Source organism: Ovis aries, chromosome 3 (assembly GCF_016772045.2).
Source record: "Ovis aries strain OAR_USU_Benz2616 breed Rambouillet chromosome 3, ARS-UI_Ramb_v3.0, whole genome shotgun sequence".
Classification (NCBI taxonomy): Eukaryota; Metazoa; Chordata; class Mammalia; order Artiodactyla; family Bovidae; genus Ovis; species Ovis aries.
In genome coordinates, this window is record NC_056056.1 from 128546261 (window position 1) to 128572456 (window position 26196).

The window sequence follows — 26196 nt, forward strand, 5'->3', positions numbered from 1 at the left end:
CAAATGGGACTTACTTCCCCCATGGCACAGTGAATGTAGAATCCATCTGCCAATGCAAGGGACATGGATTTGATCCCTGGTCCAGGAAGATTCCACATGCCTTGGAGCAACTGAGCCCGTGTGCCATCACAGCTGCTGAAGCCCATATGCCTAGAGCCTGTGCCCCACAGCAATGAGACGCCTGCGCACTGCAACACAAAGTAGCCTCCCATCACTGCAGCTAGAGAAATCCCACATGCAACAATGGAGACCCAGGTCAGCCCAAAACTAAGTAAATAAATCTCTCTTCTCACTAAAGATAAGTAAATAAAACCAGCAAACAAACTTCATAGCCAGGCATATACTGCCTCAAATAGAAATCTTATCTCTTAAAAGAAAAAAAGTAGCATACTAATTTAATATGTAAAAGCTGCCTTTTAAGTATCAAATATGTTCTAAGTGAGTGGTTATTTGCTTTTCTGAGGTTCTGCAGTCTGGGTAAGATGCATTTTTCTCAGCTTCTGAAACAATAGGCAAGTGAGTATACAGTGATGTCCCTATGTTACTCTCAAAAGAGAAGCTAATACTCAGGAAGCTTGATAAGATAAACATCTAATCAAATGTTGGTATAGTGCCTGCCTTTATTTTCACTTTTAGGAAAAGCAGCAACTTGTCCTTTTTAAGGAACTTGAATTTAAAATAAGTAGGGACTTCCCTGGAGGTCCAGTAGTTAAGACTCCAGGCTTCCACTGCAGGGAGTATGGGTTTGACCCCTGGCCTGGCCCACGTGCAGACCCTACATGCCACTCGATAGGGCCAAAAAGGTTTATATGCATTAAGTAATGTCGCCTCATCCCTTTCAAACGAAATGTCCAGCTAAAACAAAGGAGCATCCAAGTTGCAAAAGTAAGTGTGATAAATAAATATGAAGCCCTATATATATGTAGATATCCAACGTGATTGTGAAAACCATCATCATGCATTTGGATATACTTTAGCAGGAATTCAAGGGTTGAAATCCCATTGGAAAATGCAATTTAGGATGTATTCATCTCTAAGGCATAGCAAATTAGATACAAATTCCTGAAAAAGACTAGAGTCTAGCTATAGAGAAATCCTCTAAAGAAAAAAATGGAATGGGCAGGCTGTGATTAGCATGTCAAATTGCATTATATTTTCTAAAGGGAATAAAGTAAGAAACTTCGTATTATCTTATGTTCTTATCCACTTGGCTAGTAAATTCTTATATATGAAGCTAAACCAATCTTCAGCCTAGATAATATTTATAATACAGTTTGATGTAGTCAAATTGGAAAGCAAAGGGTCCATCATTAGCATTACTGCATGTGCTGAAAACATTCTATATTTGCATGTGTTTTAATAGAAGTCTCTTTAAATCTTTCCATCATTTTCAACAAAATATAGGAAACATTCTCATCTTCTGAAAACTGATTTGAAGTTTGTGATGACTGCCATCAAACTCAAGAAATGGTCTGTCTCCCTGTTGTTTTTAATGTCTGACCTTACTCTTTATTGCACAAGTAGATTTCACACACTGAAACTGTAGTAAGAGATACAGCACTCAGGAATGGATCTCCCTGTAGAAACAAACTTCTCTGTACAATCTTTAGATGGTAGGAGCTGTAAGAGTTAAAATGAGCACTTTTATCTTTATCCTTGAAAATTCTATCCTTAGTCCCCCTTGAATGGATGATCTCACCTTTCTGAAAAAGAGCTTTATTGAGATATATTTTACATAAAATAAAATTCATCCATTTCAAGTGTACCTTTCAATAATTTTGAGATAACTGATCAACTTGTGCAACCATCACCATAATCAGTTTCAGAACATTTTCATCTCCCTCAACAAAATCTCAATCTTAACCCCAGCACTCCCAGTCCCAGGAAACCAATAACCTACTTTCTGTCTATAGATTTGCTCATTCTAGACATTTTATGTATGGAAATCATAGAATCCATGGCCTTGTTGTGGGAAAATAGAACACAGAGAGGATGGTCATGTCCCAGGTCTCAGGCGAGGCCCTGGGACAGGCCACCAAGTGAGGTTCCTTGGTTTCCCTCAGGAAAGAATTCAAAAGGAAACCATAAGGATTTACTTAGAGAGATACACATTCCATAGGCAGAATGTGGTCCATCGCAGAAGGCAAGTGCTTAGTCATTCAGTTGTGTCCAACTTTTTGTGATCCCATGGACTATAGCCCACCAGGCTCCTCTCTCCATGGGATTCTCCAGACAAGAATACTGGAGTAGGTTGCCATTTCCGTCTCCAGGGCATCTTCCTGACCCAGGGATCAAAACCGCGTCTCTTACGTCTGCTGCATTGACAGGCGGGTTCTTTAGCACTAGCACCACCTGGGAGGCTCCTCAGAAGGCAAGTCAGTCAGTCATTCATTCACTCAGTCATGTCTGACTCTGCGACCCCACGGACTGCAGCACTCCAGGCTTCCCTGTCTATCACCAACTCCCAAAGCTTGCTCAAACTCATGTCCATCAAGTCGATGATGGCAGCCAACCATCTCATCCTCTGTCATCCCCTTCTCCTCTTGCCTTCAATCTTCCCCAGCATCAGGGTCTTTTTCAATGAGTCAGTTCTTTGCATCAGGTGGCCAAAGTATTGGAGTTTCAGAAGGCAAGAGTGGCCACCAAATATGGGGTGGTTAATTTTTATGGGCTGGGTAATTTCATAGGCTAACAAATGGCAGGATTATCCCAACTATTTTGAACAAGGAGCAGTGATTTCAAAGAATTTGGCCACTTTTTGGCTTTTTATGGTTGGCCTTGGAACTGTCATGGTGCCTGTGGCTGTGTCATTCAGCATGCTGGTATATTGCAATGCGCATATAATGAGGCTCAAGGTCCACAGGAAGTCGAATCTTCTGCCATCTTGTACCTAGTAGGTTCTAACCAGTTTATGTTGCGTCCTTAACAGCTATGTCTTTCTTTTAATGGATGTGCCCTGTCCTCTTGCCCTCTGTCTCAGACTTGTATCAGACTTCTTCCACTTGGCATAAAGTCTTGAGTTTGATCCACATTCAGCATGTTGTTTCTCTGTTTGCTTGCTTAATTATTTTTCCTGTTGTATCATACCAGAATTTCCTCTTGACTGAAATGCTACATTATATGCTACATTGTTATAGCTGCCTGCTAGGCTGATGGGGGCCAGTGGCGGTGGGGGGGTTCCACATCCCTTTTCCATGGCCCTTCCAAAGGCAATGCCAAAGAATGCTCAAACTACCGCACAATTGCACTCATCTCACATGCTAGTAAAGTAATGCTCAAAATTCTCCAAGCCAGGCTTCAGCAATACGTGAACTCCCTGATGTTCCAGCTGGTTTTAGAAAAGGCAGAGGAACCAGAGATTAAATTGCCAACATCCGCTGGATCATCGAAAAAGCAAGAGAGTTCCAGGAAAACATCGATTTCTGCTTTATTGACTATGCCAAAGCCTTTGACTGTGTGGATCACAGTCAACTGGAAAAATCTGAAAGAGATGGGAATACAGACCACCTGACCTGCCTCTTGAGAAATCTGTATGCAGGTCAGGGAGCACCAGTTAGAACTGGACATGGAACAACAGACTGGTTCCAAATAGGAAATGAAGGACGTCAAGGCTGTATATTGTCACCCTGCTTATTTAACTGATATGCAGAGTACATCGGGAGAAACTCTGGACTGGAAGAAACACAAGCTGGAATCAAGATCACCGGGAGAAATATCAAGAACCTCAGATATGCAGATGACATGACCCTTATGGCAGAAAGTGAAGAGGAACTAAAAGCCTCTTGATGAAAGTGAAAGAGGAGAGTGAAAAAGTTGGCTTAAAGCTTAACATTCAAAAAATGAAGATCATGGCATCTGGTCCCATCACTTCATGGGAAATACATGGGAAACAGTGGAAACAGTGTCAGACTTTATTTTGGGGGGCTCCAAAATCACTGCAGATGGTGACTGCAGCCATGAAATTAAAAGACGCTTACTCCTTGGAAGATAAGTTATGACCAACCTAGATAGTATATTCAAAAGCAGAGACATTACTTTGCCGACTAAGGTCCGTCTAGTCAAGGCTATGGTTTTTCCTGTGGTCATGTATGGATGTGAGAGTTGGACTGTGAAGAAAGCTGAGCGCCAAAGAATTGATGCGTTTGAACTGTGGTGTTGGAGAAGACTCTTGAGGGTCCCTTGGACTGCAAGGAGATCAACCCTGGGATCTCTTTGGAAGGAATGATGCTAAAGCTGAAACTCCAGTACTTCAGCCACCTCATGCGAAGAGTTGACTCATCGGAAAAGACTCTGATACTGGGAGGGATTGGGGGCAGGAGGAGAAGGGGACGACAGAGGATGAGATGGCTGGATGGCATCACGGACTCGATGGACATGAGTCTGAGTGAACTCCGGGAGATGGTGATGGACAGGGAGGCCTGTCGTGCTGCGATTCATGGGGTCGCAAAGAGTCGGACACGACTGAGCGACTGAACTGAACTCACCTCCCCTTTAGACATTTGTCTACCACCTGTAAAGCCTTCGAGATGTCATTTTTTCATGGGTAGATGAGCCACTCCTCTCTTAGGTCATTGCCTGCTCCAGAATTAATGACTTATTCACTTAAGGTGCCTGGCATATTCCCCACACCCACACCACAACATCACACTCCACGCAGAATAAGCCAAATGAATTGAGAGAAAAAGCCCTTTCCTCAAGATATTTACCTCAGAGGAGTCCTCAGGGGAGGCAGACATTGCAGGTCGGAAAGAGGATAATAAGGGCACTCCAGTTACATAACCCAACTAAGAATGAAAATTTTCAGATAATTTAGCTGAGAGGACTTAGCTCAACAGTTAAACTCTTAACAGAAGCTTTATTTAAGCTTATTCTAACAAACAGGATCAGCAGACAAGTTCTTTTTAAAGAAAGTTCTCTTTCATCTGACTAAAAAGAAGGAACACATTTAAACCAAAACAGGAACTACTCTGGCAATATATGTGTAAAAAAAATAAGCACCCTATGGGGCTCTTTTTAAATTAGCCAGAGCGCACAGAGAACTCTTTGAAAAGAAAACTCTGGGGGGAAAATATTTTTCTTGATTTCATAAACACTCATTGTTTAATCATCTGAAGCAAGTGCAGACTTGTGATTAAGTTCCCCCACCTCCTAAAGGGATGAGCTCTTTTAAGTCCCCTCCTCTCCCATCCACCCCCACCCCTTGGCTCTATTTAAGGAGGCAAGAGAAGTAATTTGAAAACCAGCCTATCATAGAAGCAAGAAGTGACCCAGCAGGTCCTAGTTTCAAACTAGATACACAGAGGCAAGGCTATGTCCCACACTTAACAGCTCAAGAAGCTCCGAGTTTTTACTGAATTGCTTCCGCAGTGTACTAATCAATGCTAATAAGTTGTTCGCATTCCATAAGGAGTGGATAACTGACTCCAGTTTAGTTTGCTGCTTTAAAAAAAGAAAAAACAAGTGACTTCAAGGACACCATCCCTCCCCAACCCCTCTTTCCCACATTGAAGGCAGTCATATAATTTAATTCAGGACACTCAGAACCACCAGTTGTAGCTTTTATTCTTAGCATTTTTTCAGATCTGGACTTGCTCTAATGAGAAAAGTTATGAGTCTTAAACAGGATCAAGTTATAATTACTCAAAATGAGGCAACTTGACATGAAGCAAATATCTAACAGATTTTTTTAAGTGAATAAAAGCCTCACACAACATGTAAAGAAAGAAGAAAGAATTTTTACCAGGAATCTGGGTTTGGAGAACATTCTTGTAAATAAGAAATACATTTACTTTTGAACTTCTTGGCGTCCAGGAGAAAGAGAAACACAACAGACTATTTTTCTTTGCTAACTTAAAAGACACTATTCCCTCCAAACTATATTAGCATTAAATTCTGATACATTTATCAATTTACAACATGGAACAATTTTACATAATTTTATAAGAAATTCAGGAAAACATTTAGGTGGTACATTCTTACTTTAACCCTCCTATCAAGAGCTGAGAATAAGTTCACTGTTAAATATCTGATGTATGAGTGTCCTGTGGTGGTCGTAAGTTCATCTCACAGATTTGATTAAGCATTGAAGGTACTAGCTAAGCATGGAAGGTCTAGCCATAAACAGAACAGACTGGTCCCGCACATATGGAATCTGATAGGAAGACAGAAATTAAATAGTGTAAGTGTGACATTTTTATAGCATACTCTTAAAATTACTGTAAAAGAGAAATTTGTTGTTGTTTTTAGGCACTAAGTCCTGTCCAACTCTTTTTGTGACCACCACAGGCAACTCTGTCCATGGGATTCTCCAGGCAAGAATACTGGAATGGCTTGCCATTTCCTTCTCCAGAGGATCTTCCCAACCCAGGGATCCAAACTGCACCTCTTGCATTGCAGGTGGATTTATTACTGCTGAGCCATACAGGTGCTCTGAATGTCTAACTTTTAGAGAGACGGGACAGAAAAAAAAAACAATCAAAAAAATCTTTCCCACAGCAACAAGAAGTCAGAAATCTGAAAATGAGTAGGAATTAACCCATATAACACCTGGGGGGTGAAAATTGCTCTCTGGACTAAGGAAACAAATTTACAAAGAGGACATAGGTTTGCCCAAAGCAGAATCATGTGGTCCTAACGGGGAGTGAGAAGAAACAGACCAAAGTATGTGAGGCTAGAACCGGAGGCACCTTGTAAATTGGATTTAAGGTGCATTTAAGATGTTAATCTTATCCAAAGAATAAGGAAGAAATCACCCAAGAGTTCTAAGTGTATTATTATACCCATTAAACACCAGAGCAATGAGAAGTCTGGTATTAGAAAATTAGAAAGCGACAATTCATTCTTGAGGTTTTATTTCTTATTTGCTTTGTAAGAGAGCTATAGGAAACCAAGGCCGCTTCTCTTAAGAAGCTTCTTTAATGAGTGAGTGAAGTTGGTCAGTCATGTCTGACTCTTTTGCGACCCCATGGATTGTAGCTTACTCTGTCCATGGAATTTTCCAGGCAAGAATACTGGAGTGGGTTGCCATTTCCTTCTCCAGGGGATCTTCCCAACCCAGGAATCAAACCTAGGTCTCCTGCACTGTACATAGACACTTCTTTAGAAGCGTCTTTAAAGAAGCTTCTTTAGATCTGCTCAAATATTCAATAACACTTGCAACTCTAGAAATTTAGGTCAGATGGGCAAACTTGTTGAAATAGAGAGTCAGAATATACCTTGTGACTTTGTGGGCTAGAGGATCTTTGTCACATGTATTCAACTCTTTGCTAGTATAGTGTAGAGGTAGCCATCAGCTATATGAGCTTGGCTGTGATCCCTTGAAATTTTGTTTGAAAACACAGGAGGTAATGGGTTTAGCCCTGGGGCAATACTTTGCCTATCCTTAACCTAGATCAAGTAGCATTAAAGACATGATCTGGATGGAAGATTCTGGAGGCTATGGTAAACATCTAAGTAAACAAACCTTAAACAGAATAATTGTACTTCCTTGGGACTTTGATTTTGAGGAGGACCGTGTTGGGACTTGGGACTATAAAACAGGAACAAACAAATTGCACCTCCTATGAGCTAAACAGATTGACCTTGTGAACAGAATTATCATCTGTGTAGATTGTGAGGAATATGAGTTCCTTAGAGGCAAGTATTTGTGTCTGTTTTGTTCAGTTTTTCTTTTTAACCCCTAGCTGAATCCATGGACCCTCAAGTTTTGTCTATAGTGTCATATGCTAATGGCTAATAAAAGATGTATTTCACCAAATGAATGTTCAGTTAACGACTTTTCAGCAATATAATTCGTAAAAAAGTCTTTTGGCAAACTTCGTTTTATGCCCAATATAAAGAAAACTTTACCCAAAACGCACGAAATATATACAGTATGAGAAACTGTGTCACTATTATGATTGCAGGCAAAGACACACTCATCAAGTCACTCAAAAGAGGTTTTTGTAGTCAGAATATCTTGGGAAACAAATTTATATCAGAACAAATTGCCCTGTTCTGATGAACACAAACATGTTTGCTTTGCCTGTGAATGGACATGAACTTGAGCAAACTCCAGGAGATAGTAGAGGTCATAGGAGCCTGGCGTGCTGCAGTCCATGGGGTCGCAGAGTTGGACACGACTTAGCAATGGAACGACAACAACCAAGCTAGAGATGAAGACATAGCATCTTCATTTCTGACAACCCTTTGGTCTGTTGTGTTTTGCTTTTATTTTTGCTGTAGAGATAAAATGTTAAGCTTATTTTAAGCAAAATTTGACCTCAGTAACAATGAACCTCCAGAAGATTGAAAAGTCTATGAAGAAAATAATGTGCAAAGAATAATGAGATTTCTAATGTCAAACGCCCTCATCTTTCCCTGTACGTACATCATCCATTATCCAGTCTTCACTCCTTCTTTGGGTGAGTACAATAAGCCTTCATTGGATTATTTGTTAGCTTACTTTCAAATTTGTTGTTATTGCTTATACAAAGTTTTATTACATTTGTATGTCTGGTTATATAGGATATATATCTGTATAAATATCCCATATTTAAATCTTTGAAAATTATTTGAATGTCTTAGGTTAAGATGTAAGATGTAATACATAGTAAAATTTCCCATTAAAATTAATAGTTTTTTTAAATTTAAAGACAATATCAGGGCTTAAATAAACGAGTTAACATTGTTAAACAATTGGTTTTCTTTGCAGCAGAATGTATTTTAACTTATGAATTTATAAAAATATTGTTCTGAGAAGGAGTTCATATATTTAAGCTAAAGGAGTCCATGGCAGAAAAAAAAAAAAAAAAGAAAAACAGCCTCTGGGTCTAGATCCTAGAATAGTGTGTCTAACATATAATAAGGACTCAATAAATATTTTTTGAACACCAAATGATCTTTAACCCATATCAACAGTATTAGTTCTGTTAAAAAGACACTAAACTATGCAGACAAAAATCATTTGGAAAGTGCCGTAGTGGTGGTGCCTACAGCATTAAATACCTTCTCTTTTCAATAGGAAAAGATGCTGAGCTTGTTTTTTCTTGTGGCAGGAAGACATAAGGGAGGCTAAATCTGCATCAAATATTTAAATAGATACTTCAAAGGAGAGTTGAGGACAAAGTATGTTTTTAATCACATTTGGGATTAGAATTTGTTCAAAGCAATCCATAACTACCCAGCATTGTGATGATTCTGCTCACCAGTATATACACAATACTTAACACAGGGCTTGGTAAACAGTGGCATCAATACATATTTGAGGAATGAATGAACCCTGCTTGCAATTCTGTGGCAGTAAAAGCTCTGAGGGAAGATTAAAAACCTTGAATCAATATCAAAATCATATGGCTTGGCTAAGTGGTACCTGTCTATGGAATCAAAGATTGATGAGAGATCAATAAATATTGCAGGAGTCTTCAGTTATTTTTAACTATATCTACCCCCAAACCTCCCATAGATTAAAAAGCACCAAAAAAGGTCAGCAGTAGAACAGTGGTGCTTTAAATTCTCCTTTTTCATGCAGGGAGAAGTCAGATCTGCAACTCATTAAGAAAGCCACCACGCACAGAATGTTGAGAGACTGTGGAACTGACTGATGGAAGGTGACCCAATAGCAGGCTGTCCTTTTTTGTAGGGGGCAGGTACTGTGATTCCCTCCTTGGGGAATTGAGTAAAGAACCCTGTAGAGATTTGGGCTCACAACTCAGAGCAGGCATCCCTGTTGGCTCAGTGGTAAGGAATCCGCCTGCAATGCAAGAGATGTAGGTTTGATCTCTGGGTCGGGACGATCCCCTGGAGAAGGAAATTGCAACCCGCTCCAGTATTCTCACCTGGGAAATCCCATGGACAGAGGAACCTGGTCCATGGGGTTTCAAAAGAGTTGAACACAACTTCGAGACTTAACGACAGCAATTCAGAGCAGGACCTAGAAAGCTGGGGCAGCTGAAAATGTTACCGTGGGGACTTCTTCATCTGGGAACAGTTAATTGGCTATGGCTTAATGAGTCAGCTTTGTCAATTCTTAAGACAGCATGCTTTTAAAAGAATGAGGTGGAGCCCTACACTGGAGTTCCTTCTCAGCATTTTAAGCAAAGAAAGCAAACTGAATAATAAAACCATCATGGTAAGCGTGTATATTTGTGTATGTATGTGTGTACATGTAAACATACACACATACACATATCAAAGGATTATATGTGCATAGGAAAAAGTCTAAGGTTAACACCAAACACTGCGGAAAGGTGGAGATTGATTTATTTTATATAGTCCTGAATAATGGGTTTCCGGTTGCAAGTTAGACTGCTATATTATATACAAAATAGAATCCACTTGGACTACATCACTGAAATAAAAACCAGTAGAAGAAAAGTTTTAAAATGTGCAGATAGATCCACAAGAGTAGAGATGGGTGGGAAATTTTTCTCAAGTCTGGAAGATAAGCATCTACAAAGAAAGTGAAAGTCACTCAGTTGTGTCCGACTCTGCGACCCCATGGACTAGACAGTACATGGAATTCTCCAGGCCAGAATACTGGAGTGGGTAGCCTTTCCCTTCTTCAGGGGATTTTCCCAAACCAGGGATCGAACCCAGGTCTCCCACATTGCAGGCAGATTCTTTACCAGCAGAGCCACAAGGGAAGCCCAAGAATACTGGAGTGGGTAGCCTATCCCTTCTGCAGCAGATCTTTGGTGACATGCGAAAAACAAGAGATTTTTTAAAGTTAATTTATCTTTTGGCCATGCCACAGGGCACTTGTGATCTTAGTTCCCCAACAACGGCTTGACCCAGTGTGCCCAGAGGTGGGAGCACGGAGCCCTAACCACAGGACCACCAGGGAGTTTTACCCCAATAAATTATTATTAATATTAAATATATAGTAAAAATTTAATAAATTAGTATCTTTGCACAATGAACTCCTACAAGTTGACAAAAACCAACAAGAGAAAAATAGCCAAAATACAGGAATAGAAATTTATTAAGTAACAAGGAAAGTGGATGATTAATAAAGTAGAAGATAATCTTACTAGCAGTCAGGAAAATGTAAAACAAAACAAGTTGCATTTAATACCTATCAGATTGATGAATATTAAAAAGATTAATGATATTACCTTAGTTCCCAGACCAGGGATTGAACCACAACCCCTGCCTTGGAAGGGCAGAGTCTTTACCACTGGACAGACGGGGACGTCCCCTTTCCACTTGTGCCCTGACATTACCTCTGGAGCACTCCAGCTCCCCAGCGCCCACAATCCTGCCCTGAAGCCCATATCTACTTTGCTCAATTCTACTTCTTTAGCACTGACTTTTTTGAGGAAAAAGGAAGGAAGAGAAAAGGAAGGTTCTTAAGAGTTTCCTATAGAACATCAAGAACACATAATAGGCGGCACGCGGTTAGAGATCAGGCAAGCAAGTCCCTGATTCTGTTAGCCCACTGTCATACTGCTAAACGCTAGGAACCATGGTGCTGGTTTGGGCTATTACAGCTATATGTTACAATTAGGTATACATACAATCATGTACAGATAATATATAGTTATAATATTTAAACTGTTATTAATTGTATATTTTAAGATTTATATTCACAATGGTGTTCAAAGCAGGAACTACAGGAAACTCTTGATGTGGAAATACACTCTAATGAGAAGCATAGATTTGACTGCATGAAACTTTAAAACCTCTAGCCAGCAAACCCCACAAGGAGCAAAAGGAAGGACTAAAGACAACAAAGCAAAAATATTTTTTAAAGCTTTAATAGAGTTGATATTCTTAATGTGTTGGCCTAGACAGAATGAACAAAGAGCTGACATTCTTTTTCCTATTCATCTAAAAGAGCCGGTGTCCAGGGGCGTATATTCTGCATTAGAATTACGTAAAGTGGCAAGAATAGATGCTAGTGGATAAGTGCGCCTGAAAAGAGTCCTTTCGGAGTCTGTCTTCGGCCTGAAGAGATCAATCAGGGAGCTAGCATTGCATTGCAAATGATAAACCACACAGAAAAGCCAATTTAACACATGCAGTGTACATCCACGAAATGGGCAGAGGATACGAACAGATAATTCCCAAACAAAATCGAATGGTGAGGGAGAGAGGAATAAGCAGACAGAGAAGAACAGTAGGGTCAGTGACACTTGCTGGAGGCCTTGCTTTTGGTCCCTGTACAGCCTCTGGGGCATTTCATTCTGGCAGTTTTGAGAGTTTTAGGGCTATTTGCACTTCTCCCCAGAAGTGTAATTTGTGGTCTTCCTAAATTACCTGGATGAATTTTTAAAAAAATATTTACTTATTTTACTCATTTATTGGCTGTGTTGGATCTTAGCTGGAGTAAGCGAAATATTCGTTGGGGCATGTGGGATCTTGCATTGCAGCGCCCAGGCTCTCCAGCTGTGGCACCCAGCCTTAGGTGCCCGGCGACCTGTGGGTTCTTAGTTTCCCCAACCAGGGATGGAACCCTCATCCCTTGCAATGGGAGTTAGATTTTTAACCCAATGGACCACCAGGAAGTCCCTGGATAATTATTTTTTGCAACATGCAGGATCTCAGTTCCCCTACCAGGGATCATATCTGTATCCCTGCAGTGGAAGTGTGGTTTCTTAACCACTGGACCACCAGGGAAATCCCCTGAATGAATGTTTAACCTGGGCCTTTGGGGTTCTCTGGCAGACCTGACAGGAGGCTATAATTTGAAGCACAGGAAGGAAGGCTGCAGAACCACCTTTGGGGCAGACACTATTCTCTGAGGAGCTACTTCCTCTTCCCCATGGTTAAAAGTGCACTGTTAAAGGGAGATTAAAATAAGCTAAAAATTTAATTAACAAAGTAATGAGATCATCAGAACCAGCAGATATAATCAAAATAGTACAGATCCACACCCAGCCAGGCCTAAATCAGAAATAGCTAAAGGCATTGTGACTTATCCTGAGAAACAGATAAGATAGGCAGGCAGGGGCATTTCTTAATCAGGTTACAAGGCAAGGTCCTTAATGCCTCAAGTCTCAGGCCTTAAAACTCTCTTTGACTGCCCTGAGAGCCTGTGCATTCTGATTTACTCATGGGTTTGAACAGCCTTATTTGCAAGTTTTACGCTGTTTGCAAATTCTTTGAACTTTTCCTTAACCCCTAAAAAGTCACATGCAGATTTCAGAACTATAGAGCCCTTGTATGTTTCCCTAAAAAGTGAGGTTTACATACCAGTGGTACAAACAGCCCTCTTATTTTAGACTCTGCTCTTGGGGAATAACTATCTGGACCTACACCCCATTTCTCAGAGCATCCAAAGCCAGGTCCATAAATGACTTCTCTATGGTGTTAGAAGAATAACTTAGGCATATTACAAATGTCGAGTTTATTTGATCAAAAATGTATGAAAACCAGGCAGTAACAAACTGAAAGTGGTTAGAAGTGCTCCAACTACAGGAGCCAGGGGAAAAACAGAGAGAAAAGGAAGGAGCAAAGCAAGGAAGTTCTTTGATTACAGCTTAAACATGATTTGGGATGATCCTAGCTGGCTGTTTGTGATTGGTTGTCCTGAGGTTTCTATTTCTTAATCATGAGGCATTTATAGTCTTAGGTTTTGGTTTGTTCATGTAGGCTATTAAGGTGTGAGAACCACCTCATCTGATGGCCTCCTTGTTTAATTAATCTAACGAGGACCCAGGATATGGGTGTCATGGCATTTTTCAGCCTCTATTACCTGTCTCAGAGATGGTTGTCCTACCTGGAAATATCCCAGGCTCTTCTGTGCATAACATCTCTTTAGAATGTTATAAAAAAAAATTGGTTTGCTACAGTGGGAGGTAATCGTGTTAAAGTTATGAGCAAGAGTAAATGATGTCCCAGAAGACAGCTTTCTTTGAAAGTGGGGCCTGACATTTTGCTAATCTGCAAGCACATTTCAAAGCAGCTGCATATTAAACTACCTTAGAAACGGCTGATTGCAGATATTAGTGATCACATATTTCAATTACGGTTAGGATTCGATTGAAGAAATCATATCTGTTGGCATGGTACTCTACCTGTAAAAGTGCTGCTTTAAATAAATTACGTATTTGGTGTTCACCTCTCTGCGTGATAACTATGGTATCTGTTGTGCTCAAAACAGCCAGCTCTGTCAGAGAGGAGCTCAGGCTTCATTTGAAACCTTCTAAAGCTTACCAGATTGTAAGTGAGCAGGTGAAACAATAGAAATGACATTCAAATCCGTTGTCCTGCCCAATAATTTCTTCTTGGCTTTTTAGAGAAGAAGATTAAAATGTAGCTTTAATTTATTTACAGACTTCAGTCTTTCCTGTATTGTTGTCACACAGAGACTCTGAAGATCTGTGCTTGGTAATTACCAACATTATCCTCATTTAGTTTCCTTTCAGAATGTAAAAGACAAACTAGGATAGGTGATAGGCGAACTAGACCCACAGGATTTGTTTTATAGAAAAAATGAAGTTAAAAAGTCACATCTGTGAGATAAAAGGAAATAATATGTCCTCCGGTCGCTAATAGTATTATGTGCGGTTGCAGTGGCTCAAGTGTCCCATTCAGCAGAGAGGGTCTTTGTCAGAGGGGAGTGAGTGAGTGCAGTCTGGCAGGGGGTGTAGGGAGTTTACCATGTTCCTCTGTGATCAGGATTACAGAATAAAGAAGATGCTCTAAGTGTGTTGATGTCACTAAACTCGAATGCCAGTTTATTCTGTAGAGGTGGGCTGGGGTAAGGGTAAGGTTGCTAAGTAAAATACAAGGTGCCCAGGTAAGTCAGAATCAGATAAACACCATTTTTTTTTTTTTTTTTTTAGTATAAGTGTGTGCCATACAACATTTGGGGCATATTCATACTAAAAAATTGCTTGCTGTTTATCTACAATTCAAATTGAACTGTGTGTTCTGTGGGTTGTTTTTTTTTTTTTTAAATCCCTAAATCAGGCAACCAGAGATAGGGGAGTTATGAAGGAAAAGAATCTAAACAGTGATTTTTACTTAAAAAGGTAGGAAATTTAGAGTGGGAAGCATCTTCTTTTAGAACTCAAAATAATCCAAAAATGCTGAAGAAATACTCCAGTCGAAACACAATGAAGTTGAGTGGGTGAAGAATGTAAGACAGAAAATAGTGGACTCCCCTGGTGGTTCAGCGCTGAAGATTCTGTGCTTTGATGTAGTGGGTGCAGGTTTGATTCCAGGGAACTAAGATCCCACATGCCATGCAGCATGGCCAAAAAATGAAAATATATGAATAACAATAAGATGATAAAATATTATTTAAAATAAGCTGCTCTTTAAAAAAGATAGGAAAACAATGAAAATTTTGATTGTGAGCTCCTTAAGGGTAGTTTTCTTTTTATTTCCAGGCTGCAACATGAACATTAAGTTGTATTTTGACTGAATGAATTCTTTCTTTAAAGATATGTCTCTTTCCAGTGCCCTCATGTGTGTGTGTGTGTGTGTGTGTGTGTGTGTTCGCCAGCCCGTGCATGCTCAGTCATGTCCGATTCTTTGCGGCCTCATGAACTGCAGCCCACCAGGTTCCTTTGTCCGTGGAAGTCCGTGGAACCCACTAGAGTGGGTTGCCATTTCCTACCCCAGGGGACTTACAAGGTTCTTAAAAACCAGTGGCTTTCTTTTATAAGGAATTCATGGGCTTCCCTGATAGCTCAGTTGGTAAAGAATCCGCCTGCAATGCAGGAGACCACGGTTCGATTCCTGGGTCAGGAAGATCCGCTGGAGAAGGGATAGGCTACCCACTCCAGTACCCTTGGGCTTCCCTTGTGGCTCAGCTGGTAAAGAATCCACCTGCATGCAGGAGACCTGGATTTGATCCCTGGGTTGGGAAGATCCCCTGGAGAAGGGAAAGGCTACCTACTCCAGTATTTTGGCGTAGAGAATTCCATGTACTGTATAGTCCTTGGGGTCGCAGAGTCCGACATGACTGAGTGACTTTCACTTTCAAGACACTTATCTATTCCTTAGGGGGAAGATCAAGGAATCTGTGTTCTGAAAAAGTCCCCAGAGCCATTAAGTAGTGGTCACCCAGCCCATAGGAGCTCAGGGATGCCATGTATCTACTTGAGATAAATCTTCTCCCAGGAGTACTTCCAAAACACTCTTGAGTTTTTCCTAGGATGAAGGAGAAAGAATTCAACCAACAAGTTCATCAGAAGAGATCTATCTTGAAAGAAAAAAAATCAGGCAGCAGCGTTCCTATAAGCCTCTCAGCAAGGAGTGAGGGCCTTTTAAGGGCTAAGCTTTTTAACGGCCCTATTATTGTTTTTGGAATCCTCCTGCTATTATTTCTGCACAGTGCTTTTCCATAGGATTGACAGGCAAACCTCTAAAATAAGAAGGATCAGTGGGTCTGTCTGCAGTGACAGCTTGGAAGAAGACACTCAGAAGCTAGTCTGAACTGGGAGAGGAGAAGGATTGATGTTCCTGCCACCCCAGCCCCAATCCCCTGGTGTGTTTGAGTCCTAAAGTGGTAGGAGAATGGGCTTGATCCCTAGAGCGGGGAGATAGGGATCTATTAAAAATCCACTGAAAATATTTTAAAATTGTACTTATGCATTATTTTGATGAAAAAGTCCATATCTTCTATCATATTTGAAAGAAATAGTAAAGATGGCCATGACTAGAGGTTGGATAGGTAAAAATTGGCCTTGAAGGACAGTTGTGAAAAACTCTGCTTGCTCTTGGAAGCAATAAGATGTCATTGTTGCATTTATTTTTTATGGCAGCCATATTGGTTCCTTACCATTTTTTAAATTCTTAAAACAAAAGGTTAATTGCAACTTTAAGTATATTCAAGGCTTATCAACTATCTTTGAAAATCTTGGTATTCCATTTGCCTATTCAGGTACTGAGTGTAGAGCAATGGGAAGCAAGAAGATGATGAAAAATTTTATATACTTCACAATTTCATTCAGTGTCTGTCCTCTCTGTTTAACCACCTCAGATTAAAAAATTACTGTTTAGAACTTCCCTGGTGACGCAGTGGATAAGAATCCACCTGCCAATTCAGAGACACAGGTTCAATCCCTGGTCCAGGAAGATGCCACAGGCCATGTAGCAAGTAAGCCCATGAGCCACAGTTACTGAGCCCTCACCCTAGGGCCTGTGAGCCGTAACTACTGAGCCTATGTGCGGCAACTACTGAAGTCTGCAAACCCTAGAGCCCACAACTACTGAAGCCCATGCGCCTAGACCCTGTGCTCCTCGACAGGAGGAACCACCTCAATGAGAAGCCCTTGCACCACAACGACCAGGAACCCCCGCTTGCTGCAACTAGTGAAAGCCCGTGCACAGCAACGAAGACCCAGCCCAGCCAAGTCAGTTAATTAATTAAAAAATCCCTCAGTAGATGCCAAAGCAAAGAGCATCTTCAGTATGGCTCCAAAGCTTGGTTTTGGAGCGCCATAGCCTAAGGCAGCTGTGAAGCAGTCATTGCAGAAATATAATAGAATCCTTGTGCAATCACACATCGCACATGTGATTTTGTCTGAGGACACATCCTCTATCATAAAAAACATAACACCTACACTGAGAATCTAGGTGGCATGAAGGAAGTGGAGGTGAACTTCACAAAGTCTAGAGAGAACACATTTGGCACATTCCAAGCACTGAAAATAAGTGTTCTTGCACCTCCAAAGTTATTCTCACAAAATTGAGGTGCAATGACAAGTTAACATCTAAGTTACCACTTAGCTGCAGGGGCGTATTTTAAACTATCATATTTATGAAATGATATTTATAAAAAAAAAAGAAACATAAGCATAAAGAGAGTTTGAATATCACTGTGTATTATGGCAATCTGTAATCAATTAAATAACTCAGATATCAGTGACATTCTGTCCCAGTGAAGTAATAATCAGAAATAGATACATTTTACATTATACTTTCCCCTTTTTAAATAAATATGTATTTCTCATGCTTCGAAGATTCAACATCAATGCTCTATTTTAAATTAAATGTCACAATGCAGTGTTCTAATTTGCTCTTCGTTGATATTGATTTGCCTGGAATTTTGGATGCAAGTCTATGTGACATAAGTTGGTTGGGTACTAGTTGTTGCCTAGTTTTGTATTATCCAGAGGGAAAGCGCGGCCTGTCTGATCAAGTCCATTTTTTTCTTTCCTTTCATATACCTTCATCTGACATGTGTACTTCGAGTATAGATGAGCAAAGAACCTGTGACAGCTGCAGGTTTCACTTCCTTCAGGAAGCTCTCTCTAACCACTTGGAGATAAAACACCACTTTTCTCTCTCTTTCACTACAGACTTGTTTAGTGCATCTTTCTCAAAATATTATGAACTCTTTTAAGGAACTGCCTTTGTGTCCCTGGATCTGACGCACAGTAGATACTCCCCAAATGTGTGTTCAGTAAATGGGTTGAAGTAAAAGTAAGATAAATGGCAAAGAGTCAGAGCTGTCTGGAAATGAGTGAACCCCGGGAGTTGATGATGCACAGGGAGGCCTGCCGTGCTGCAATTCATGGGGTCGCAAAGAGTCGGACATGACTGAGCGACTGAACTGAACTGAACTGAGTGAGCTGGATACTACACTGCCCTCCCCCAAATTAATTTCCACCCAGAACCTCAGAATGTGACTTAATTTGAAAATAAAGTCTTAACAGATGTAATCAGTTTAGGATCTCCAGATGAAACTATACTCGATGTCGTGTCTGACTCTGCGACCCCAAGGACTGTAGCCCACCAGGCTCCTCCGTCCATGGAACTCTCCAGGCAAGAATACTGCAGTGGGTTGCCATTTCCTTCTCCAGGGGATCTTCCCAACCCAGGGATCGAATCCAGGTCTCCCACACTTTCAGGCAGACGCTTTAACCTCTGAGCCACCAAGGAAGCCCATACTCGATTTGGGGTGGCATTGGAGAAGGAAACGGCAACCCACTCCAGTGTTCTTGCCTGGAGAATCCCAGGGACAGGGAAGCCTGGTAGGCTGCCGTCTATGGGGTCACACAGAGTCGGACACGACTGAAGTGACTTAGCAGCAGCAGTGTTTTTATAAGACACTAGTGGACAGATTGGAGGTTGGAGACAGGACACAGGGAAGAGGCATCCCTGGTGGCTCAGCGGTAAAGAATCTGCCTGCAGTTCAGGAGATGCAGGTTCAATCCCAGGGTTGGGAAGATCCCCAGAAGGAAATAGCAACCCACTCCAGTATTCTTGCCTGGGAAATTGTAGGGACAGAGGAGCCTGGCAACTGACAGTCCATAGGGTCACACGAGTCAGACATGACTTAGCGACTAAACCATCACTACAACATACAGAGAAAATGGCCATGTGAAGACAGCAACAGAGACGAGTTATTCAGCCAGAGACCAAAGAACTCCAGGAAACCACCAGAAGCTAGAAGAATTGAGGAAGGATTCTCCCCAAAGGCCTCCAGAAGGAACATGGCCCTGCTATAACCTAACCTTGGCTTTGGACTCCTGGCCTCCAGAATTGAGCAAGAATACACTTCTGTTGTTTCAAGCCATCTGGTTTGTGGTTCTTTGTCATGAAAACTAATTCACCACCATGTTGACTGTAGCTGTGACCCTAGATCATTGCAAAGCAACTCTCAGCTCAGTTTCCCATCTCACTTTCAGAGAATTAAGGAAGCATATGAAATGTGTGCATAATATCATATGCTGAGTCTACACGTAACTTTGTGTGTGCCATTGCTACAATCAGTTCCCTGTTTGACAAATGAGGACATTAGGGTTGAGGGAGTTTAAATAACTGATATCCTCAAAAAGTAAGTAATAACATTAGCTAACATTTGAGTGCTTGGTGTATATTAGGCATTGTGCCAGACTCTCTGTATCAATTATCTTACCTCATCTTAACAACAAGAGTGTAAAGGTAGGTACTCTGAAAACTTTCCCTACTTCAAAGATGAAGAAACCAAGGCACAGAATATAAACTATGTGTCTGAAGTCTAGTACTTGGCAAAAGCAGGACTTGAACCCAAGTGGTTCTACAGCCCAGGTGCCTCAGATGTTCGCTGTGTTGTATACGGATGCTGTGTGCTCATCACCCCACCATACCTACCTCTGATTCCAAAGGCAACTCATGCACAAACTAACTGCCCTTCAGCATCATAAACGCATGATTATATAACCTCGGCCATTTCCAACAGGATGCGTTTTGTTTTTCTGGAAACCTCTCACTGTTACTCCTAGTACACCGAAAGTGCAGAAAAATGTGCTGATTTTCTCTGATTTCAGAGCTAATTTTTATAAAACACTTTTTAATATAAATTTTATTTTAATTGGAGGCTAATTACTTTACAATATTGTATTGGTTTTGCCATACATCAACATGAATCTGCCACGGGTGTATTGATACACAAAGCAAGTGTGATGGTCAAAATATAACCCATCTGGGTGTCCCCTCCAAAAAAGAAAAAGTAAGTATATGATACAACCTTGCGTCGTTTATTTTGTTTGGATCCCACTGAGAGAGCAGCAGAGCCACTTTGTTTTGTCTGCATTGCTTGATCATAGTCAGTGTTCTGCTCTTTTACGTACTGGCAGTTCTGAAGGGATCTTTTCATGTGTCACAATTACACAACTGTAACCAGAGAAACACTGTAGCTTGGTAAGTGCTCACCATCCTGGTTTAACAACTCATCGTACATCCCCCCTCCCCCAACCCCACTTTGCTGGAATTTTATCAGTTTTTCTACACATGTAGGACAATAGGCATAGAGTGGAGGCCCAAAGGAGCCTGTGATACAATGGGAGTAAGAACCTTCAGATGGCGTAAATGTCAAACCATATCCATCCCGAATAATCAAGCATGTCAGTGTCTATTACTTTCTACTTCTTGGCATGTACCTTGCACAAATGCCAAGTTTCATATGATGCATTTTCTAGGTGGGAAATGTTTTAAAGGTCTTTTTTCCCTCTTATATTTACTTTTTAGAGTAATGGTGCCTGTTAGATTATTCATTCAAATATAACACATATTGGCAATTCAAATTATTTAAACAATAGGCCAAAGTGAGCAAAACTGTGAAGCAAATTACAAATCTACCTTTTCCAGTCTTCATACCTACTATAAACACTGCTGCATTAGTACACTTGATCCAAGCAAGATCAATCACAATCTCTTCCTTGTATGTTTCCCTCCTGAGAGAGATGATGGGCTTCTGAGCCTAGATCAGCCAGTCTGATTCCTGCCATGAGAGTTTTGAAAATGTACCTGAAAAGACATTGATTTCTCTCTATATGATAGAAACAGAGAGCAGGTAAATGTGGGAACTATTGGTATATTTTGCACTGAGGAGCAAGCAAAGTGGTTTGGTAACAAGAGCTCAGTGAGACAGACAACCAGCAGAAAAGAGAATCAAGGAGCAGAAAAAAGTATTTTATAGATTCCCCCAGTGTTCCTGCATTCTGTTGCTGACTGTATTACCTATTGTCATGTAACACGTTATCTCAAAACGAAGTGACCTAAAACAACAGCATGTATTACCCCGCAATTTCTGTGAGTCAGGAATCTAGACAGGGCTTAATTGGACCCCCCATCTCAGGATCTCTCACAAGGCTACAGTCAAGGTGCTGACCAAGGCTGTGGCTTCATCTGAATTCTCACCTCGGAAAGGATGCTTTCCAAGCTTTCACATGGTTGTTGGCAGGATTCCGTTCCTCGCAGACTGTTACATCAAGAATCTGAGCTCCTCTAAGTTGTGGGTAGAGGCTGTCATCAACTCCTTGCTATATAAGCTTTTCAGAGGGCAGCTCACATCACAGCATCTGCCTTCATCAGAGTGGAAAGAGTAAGAACAAGGTGGAAGCTACAGAATTTTATAACTTGATCTTAGAAAAGACATCCCATCACTTTGCTGTACTCTATTTGTTAGAAGTCACCATTTCCAGTCTACACTCATGGGGAGGAGATCATGCACGGTGTAGATATCAGAAGTCAGGGATCACTGAGACCATTTTAAAAGCACCCTAAAACACTGACGTATCTTAGCTCTTACGTACCATGAAATAATCCCAGTTACTCTGCAATGAAGCTTAATTTTTTGCTTAAACTAACCAAAAATTGGTTTCTATTATTTACAGCCCAAACTTTTTTTCTTCCAGGTTTTTTGAGAAGTAACTGGCATACAGCACTGTATAAATTTAAGATGTACAACGTAATGATTTGACTTACATACAGTACAAAATGATTACCACAAAAATTTAGTGAACATCCATCATCTCATATAGATACAAAGGAAAAACATTCTCTTTGTGATGAGAACTCAGGATTTACTCTCTTAACGACTTTCATACATAATATACAGCGGTACGAGTTCTATTGATCATATTGTACGTTACATCCCTATTTATTTTGTAATTGAAGATGTGTAGCTTTTGACTGCCTTTATCGAGTTTTTTCTCCCCCACCGTCATCTCTGGTAACCATAAGTCTGATCTCTTGGTTTTTTTTTTTTACATTTTTATAAATATTTTAATTTTTTTCTGTTTTCCAGCCACACTGTGTAGCATGCAGGATGTTAGTTCCCCGACCAGGGATTGAACGTTTGTCTCCTGCAAAGGAAATTCAGCAACTTAAGCACTGGACCACCAGGGAAGGTCCTCTGATCTCTTTTTCTACAAATCTGTTTATTTGCTTTTTGAAGTACAGTCAACCTACAGCACTATGTTAGTCCCCCACACCACATACACACACACACACACACACACACACACACACACATCTAACAGGTTATTTAATAGTGATAAAGTCTGAGACATGAGAAAATTATTAAGGACTCTTACCAATGGGAAAATCAATATAAGAAAATAAAAACTCTGAAATCTTCAAGTAGTCGGTATTTATTATTAGTGACTTTTTTTTTAACCCCTAAATGAAGGGCAGTTATTTATTTATTTTGCTTTTGCTCTTTGAAACATCTTAGTTTTCTCTAATATTGTAAAATGGAAAGACAAAAAGTTTGTAGAACACTGTGACTAATTTGAATATTTCAGCTTCAGATTATGGGATATAGTTTTGTGTTCATTATATAAATTGAAAAAAAAATTTGTGAAAACCCCTTATCTTGGGGTTACTACCTCAGTCTGTAGAAAATAGAGCAGCTTTTCAAAAAAAAACCTTTAGCAAAAAGTCCCCTCCCTGGTTTTTCCTGTGAACATTGACCTCAAGCATTCACTTCCTTCCATATTATTTATACATGTAACCTCAAAATTTCACCTAAGAAGTCACAAGCAGATATAAGAAAGATCAAAAATATCAGCCATCCGTAGACCAGACCTGACAAGCTTCATGGTGGAGATGAAAACCTCTCATGTCAATGAACTGAAAAAGGGCTATTGTATCCACCAGAAGCTGGACTGCTGATCTTCTGGGTCTCACCACCCAATCAGGAATTCTATAAATGTGCACCTCAACCACATAAACATTTTCTTTCCAGTTTCTGGATTGGAGTTTATCTTTGCTGTGCAGAATCAATTTAGCTTTGGACAGAAAAATTTGCAAGAAATGAAAGAAGCAGGTTTTAAAAGCAAACAAAAAGACATAATGGGCGTAATTTCCCAAACATGCCTGAGCCGGACCATGTGCTGGATTTTACTTAAGAAAGCAAAGCAATCCCTAAGGGATTACTCAAGTTGGTTTCTTATTTTGGTCATGATTTCTTGTGTCTATTGGTTCTGTCAATTAAAATAGAGCTTGCAGGATACAATGATATTATAAACCATGTCCAAAAAACCTTGGAATTAGGAAAAGAAATTTGATGCCCAATAAGGGTTAGAGGGTCAGGAGAATGCGGTAAATAAAAATTACCCTACCCAGGTGCCCCCTCTGGTGTTTTTGGGTTTTTTTTAAGTCTTTTTAAAAATACATATTTATCTATTTATTTGACTGCACCAGGCCTTAGTTACAACACAGACGCTCCAGAGCCCATAGGGCTCACGAGTTGTGGTGCTCAGGCTTAGCTGCCCTGTGACACGTGGAACCTTAGTTCCCTGACCAGGGATCAGACCAGTGTCCCTTGTATTGGAAGGCAGTTTCTTAACCTCTGGATTAAAAATTAAAACCAGTGGAAAAAGAGAAAAAGTACACAGGCTCCCACTGACGTTTCTTCTCCACTCAGTCAATGAGCTTCCCAAGTAACATACATAAGTAAAAAATCCTTCTTAAAAAGCAAACATTTTCTATACTGCCTGTTTTGCATAGCATGTGAGTATTTATACTACTGATAACTGTGATCTTAACTGATGAAAGCCGCTGAACTGCTAGGGGGTTTAAGAAATCATGTTATGCCAATCATATCTCAAATTTTTAAATTTAAATAAAGGCAAAAAAAATCATTTTTTTTCTTGAAATACAATGTCCACTCACTAATTTAAGGCAATAACGCAAACTTATTGACTCCTTGCTATTTTCTTTCAGGGAACACATTCCACAAAATTCCACAAATTGTAGTAAACATGCCCTTCACTCTTCGGGAAGAATATCCCATCAGGTTCATTGAAGTAAAATGATGGTGCTGCTTTTGATATACTACCAAAGAGAACACTCTAAGAAAAGTATAAATTCATAATTGAGGTAAAAGCACTTTTAATATAACACAGGGACTTCCCTTGCAGTCCAGTGTTTAAGACACTGCACTTCCATTGCACAGGCTCAGGTTTGATCCCTAGCTGGGGAACTAAGATCCCATATGCCTTGCTTTATGGCAAAAATAAATAAATATATAAAATGTCATGAATGTGAGAATTTGTACCATGGAGTTGACCCTAACAAAATAATAGAATACTGAAGTCTGGAAGGAAACTTTTAAGATGTGCAATCAATATTGATCCAAGCCTAGAGAAAAGCAGGACCAGAGATGAGTAATTAGTCTAATGTTTTACTGCTCTTGAGGGGCATTATAAAATTCACCCTTCTCACTCCTAGTTCAGGGATTGTGTTTTAAATGTATAATGAAGCATTTCATTTCCTGCCTCACCCATAGTAAATGCTCAATAAATTGTAGCAATTGGTAGAAGTAATGGTGGTGGTAAGGATCACATTGGTAATAATGTCCTCGAACAACTGTTTTCTGGGTGGATGACATCTCACTTATTTGAAACATGGGAAATAATAAAATAATAATAAATACGGAGGAGTAAAAATAGGTTTTTATTAGAGTTGCAATGAAAACTTAACCTTTTACTATTTAATGACTCATTGGTTGAACATTTTATGCAATTAATTATAAAGTATGTATAATCTGATCTGACTTTATCCTTTATCTAGATGATCCTAGAGTATCGTTTGTCTGACGAAAATGTTACCTATTTGCATACATATCAAAGAGTTAAAAGTACTTTTATATATTAATTTAATTCTCACACAAAGCAAGTATTGGTATTATTACCACTTCTTTACACTTAAAAAAACATAAGCTCAGGGAATGAGAGGAACTAAGCTATGGTGGCTCTGCTAATAAGTGACAGAGCTAGTATTTCATTGCAGGTTTTCTACCTTTGAGTCCTTCATTAGGTTACATACTTGGACAGAGTCACTACAGCCTTTTGAATAATTGACTTTCCAGAGCCACTGTGTAATGCTATGTCCTTGGCTTTCATTGAGCAGAATGTGTATCAGCTCTTTTCAAAAACTTGCTTAAAAAAAAAAAAAAAGTACCACATTATGTTGCTCAGTCTTATTTAAAGGTCTTGGAGACAAGTTCTTTTGAGAATTCAGAGCCAGAAAAGTATCTATATCATCCAGCAAGCTGGGAACTTCCTTTGTTTAGATGAGGTGTTTTCTTTCCATTGAATGTCACTCTGCCTTGGCTTCTAAGAAACTCAGAGCAAAGTTTTGTACTTGATCATTCCGCATTTTCTCAATCCATATTTCTATGACATACCATCTCCCCTGCCTTCCCCTTATTCTCAAGACTGCCTCATTTATACATGACTTCTGCTTTCTAGTGTTTGTCAATGATTCAGTTTATTGTGCTTGGATTGTGGTAGACATCCATAGTGTTCAACTACATTAAGAACATTTCCCTCTTTTGTGATAGTAGAATCTCAGTGCTTCTTGCTTATTGTCTTTATCTCAATCTCAGTCCTTGTGGCTTAGAGGGAATTCATTCTGGTTTAGAGCTGAGGGTGGAAACATAACCCAGGCCAGGCCATTCACCGTGCTCTATTGCCCTGGCCTCAGTAATTGGATCAAGAATGAAGCCATGACATGACACAAATCAGGCCTATTAGAGCTCATTCA

The 26196-nt window shown here is 40.1% G+C and overlaps 1 long non-coding RNA gene across 1 annotated transcript in view; it reads left to right on the forward strand.

Moving 5' to 3' along the window:
• LOC121819091 (uncharacterized) overlaps positions 1 to 26196 on the forward strand; it is a 35574-nt gene that overhangs the window by 6922 nt on the left and 2456 nt on the right. Inside the window, exon 2 of the long non-coding RNA XR_009600216.1 lies at positions 1 to 26196. This exon is cut by the window's right edge and continues 2456 nt beyond it. This is a non-coding gene — a long non-coding RNA (uncharacterized LOC121819091).